The sequence below is a fragment of the Mizuhopecten yessoensis genome, unplaced genomic scaffold (genome assembly GCF_002113885.1).
Source record: "Mizuhopecten yessoensis strain PY_sf001 unplaced genomic scaffold, ASM211388v2 scaffold4615, whole genome shotgun sequence".
Classification (NCBI taxonomy): domain Eukaryota; kingdom Metazoa; phylum Mollusca; class Bivalvia; order Pectinida; family Pectinidae; genus Mizuhopecten; species Mizuhopecten yessoensis.
The window spans coordinates 304,418-308,128 of record NW_018405635.1 but is presented as its reverse complement, the minus strand read 5'-3'; the positions used below and the strand labels follow the sequence as shown (position 1 = coordinate 308,128).

At 43.2% G+C, this 3,711-nt stretch overlaps 1 pseudogene; it reads right to left on the bottom strand.

Annotated features, from left to right (window-relative positions):
• Positions 1-733: 733 nt before the first annotated feature.
• On the bottom strand, positions 734-3,440 carry LOC110449451 (annotated as a pseudogene).
• Between the last annotated feature and the right edge of the window lie 271 nt (positions 3,441-3,711).

Genomic DNA, 3,711 nt, shown 5'->3' with positions numbered 1-3,711 from the left:
ATAAAATGTATTTTGTTCCTATTGAAAAAAATAATCGAAAAAAAATTGAAATTTCATAATATCCCACAAAATCTGAAGAAACTACCGCAAGGTATGGGTTATTGTTCAGAAATGATTTGGTTATGCAATAGCGATGCGCATACAAAAAAAAAACAATGCCTCATTACATTTTTAGGTGGAGGGACGGGGATCCTTAACGCTATTTGTTACGTAGGTAAAGTTTACATTGATGTCAAAGGTCAAATTCGTTGTATTGGTCATAACTGCCGACTCGCTGAAGATAACTCAACACAGTTTTAGGGAAAAAATGTACAATGATACGGAGGTTTGTCGCGTACCACTATGTTATCGGCCGTAACACCTAACTCGCTGAAGATAGCTTAATGCAAGTTAGGGATACATGTCGGATTAGTCTGTATGCTCAAGGTCAAGGTGACACTTTATTCCAGCAATGTACATGAACAATAACCTTTAATTGAACGTGGTCGTGAGGTTAACAGGAGCGCGTTATCAGAACCGACACATCGTCTTATCACCATAATCATATGAGGTTACGCGTACGGTACCCGGTACTTATTGGTTGGTTTACACAGCGAGATTGGGGGAATTGTGCAGAACATGTACATTTACACAGCGCATCACCAGGTCACCATGAACAACATACGTATAACTGGGACAGATGGACAAAATATAAAAAACACTTCCTTGAACAAAACCATAACACTTTATTCGGAAAAGTATATACATTGTAAAGCATCGACCTGACGATCTTAAACAGTCTTCTATGTTGTTTCAGAACACATTGCTACGGAAATTGTAGCTATTTGTCCAGTTGATTTGTAAATCGATGGACAATGAACTACGGTCCCGCGGCTGTGTCATCCTCCGAATTAGGGTAAACAATGAATTACGGTCCGCGGCTGTGTCATCCTCCAAATTAGGGTAAACAATGAACTACGGTCCCGCGGCTGTGTCATCCTCCGAATTAGGGTAAATAATGAACTACGGTCCAGCGGCTGTGTCATCCTCCGAATTAGGGTAAACAATGAACTACGGTCAGCGGCTGTGTCATCCTCCGAATTAGGGTAAACATTTGGAGATGGCTTTAACTTAGAAGGAATATCCTCAATTTATATACATCATAATATTTCTGGATAATTACAAGTATTACGTAGTTTATCGCACACGAAATATTCACATTCACGGAATGAACTCGTACACCTCAAAAAGCGTATCCTCCAAGTCAGATGTCACCACAAACATATTTTTAGATTGGCGGAATATAACTGCATACGGATCGGTTACAGCACTGAGGGCCTCTACCAGGACCCTTGCCCGCTGTCCATCGTGTGATACCTGGTACACACCCCCTGTTTTGCCTTCATTTTTATAAACCACATAGGAATTACCCTCCTGATCCACGGCCACCCCATCTACAGGTCTGCCGGTGTCGTGTCTGAACACCTCTTCTCCTCCAATTTTCCTGCACACTACAGAGTCTCTGTCGGCGTAGTAATACGTCCGATTTAAGTCGTGCTTCCCGAGAAGACTGGGTCCATCACTCATCTCAATTTCATCTATTTTAGCTCCATCCATGGACATCTGACACACGTAGTTATCTCCCCCTGTTATCAAAACTGTGTCAAATGCTGCCACGTTCCAAACCGACTTAAACGTGGTAAGCTCGTTTTTCTGAATCAGGTTTCCCCCTTTGCCCAGAGAATAGTTGATAACTTTTTGTTCGCTTAAACAAACAAAAATATCAGACTCATCGACCCGAAAAGCAACATCAGTCGGTTGTCCCGACACGGGGAGAGTGGTGGCAACCCCAAACACGTGGTCAAATAGTATCAGCCTGTGATTCTTTGCAGAAAAGTCAGCAATTAGCAACCTGCCGTCGTGGATAAATGTTCCACCGGCGAGATCAACCTTTTCAAGGCCAAAATCTTTCCGACTGACAACTTTAACAAGTCTCACTTCAGAGTCCATTAGATCTATTGGTCTGTCATGACGTTCACCCGAGGAGTAAGGAAGTTTGTCCAGGTGTCTTGCCACCCGAGTCATGGCATCTAATGTTTTCCCAGAGGGCGCCTCCTGTATGTCTACCTTTCCCAATGAGTTTAAGGCGCCGAGAGAAGACAATGACGTATCCACGCGGACCTCCAGACTCACGTCAACGTCGTTCGTAAATTCTGCTTTTAGGTGATGATAATGGCTGGCTAGTTGGGATTTCATTTTCTCGAACGTGACAAATGCTTGTCGTCGAGTTCCTGTAGTGATTGACGTCATGACCTTACTGCAGTTTTTCACGTCCTTCTCAAACGCCCGGATTTGATTATGTTGATGCTGTAATTTCTGCTTCTCTATATCGTATGTGTGTTTGACGTCACATATTAATGTATCACGAAAGGTGTCTAGTGTCGCCTTAGCTTTATCTACCGCATCCGTGATATCCATGGTGACAACCTTCACCTCCTCGCCGACCTTGTCAATGTTACTTTCTTTGACAGAAGCAATCGTAGTAATTCCTGTTCTATATTATTCAGCTCGTATGTGAATATTGAACATACTTCGTCCATGTTAAACTCTTCAGAAACGTCATCGATGGAGTGTATCTGCTTACATTCCCTGTGTTTTGTAGCAAAGCAAACCACACAACAGAGTTCCGAATGGTCCGAACAGTACACCTCTAGAATTTTCCCACGGTGACGTGGGCAGTCTTCATCGATGTCAGCACTTGCGTTGATCGTGACAGTTGCCTCTCCTATCAGAGCAGACTTATGTTTCGAACAAAACTTATTTTGCTGGTGATACGTATAGCATTTTTCACAATGGCCCTCACAACAATCGTTACACCAGTAGCTAGCCTTCACTGATGAATCGTCCCTAACGCGACACGAGGTACAACAAATATCGTCTTTGGTTTCCACTCCTCCGTCCATCAGAGTGACCATCAAATTGTTCAGCGGGAAAGTTTGTGCCCAGGTTCCCGCCGGCGATTTGGGGTTCGGAGGTATAATGGACGCTCGACAAACAGGGCATGGGAAGTTCGTCCTGTTCACAACATGAGAGGATATGTAGGAATTGAGACATTCTTCACAAAACGTGTGTAAACAAGACAAAGACCGCGGAGTGTGGTATTGCTCCAGACAAATAGGACAGTCTAGTATTTCTCTGGACGACGTGATACCTGCCCCGGCCATTTCCTCAGGGGTACTTGTGTACCCGGAAAAACTCTCCTTTCATTATATAGTTTCAACCGGTGCAACGTCTTGATTCATGCCTAGATAACGAGGTCCGTGTCGTTTATCCAAGGTTTTAAGAAAACAAATCACAAATCACACAGAACCAGAGTCCACCTGCAGGTCACTTACGAATCGAAAGTTACATGACGGTTGAAGGTCACAGTACATTGTAACATCCGTCTGATTGGTCAGAAAGGCGCGTGCTGGACATTGACGACAGGTAAAGGGTAAGGCACGTGGTTACGGGGAGGTAAGTCATGAACTCTTAAATGGAAAGGCATGTCGCAACACAACTTAAAAACTTGTATTATTGTGTGGAACTTACAGTATATCTTGTCCTTGCGTGCTGTTGTTATGGTATAGTTTGCCTTCGTTTGTTATGATGGTACAATTTTTGTCTTACCCTGGACAGGTGTATCCACAATTTCTCTGTTGCATATCATAAAACACTAATAATACACATTTA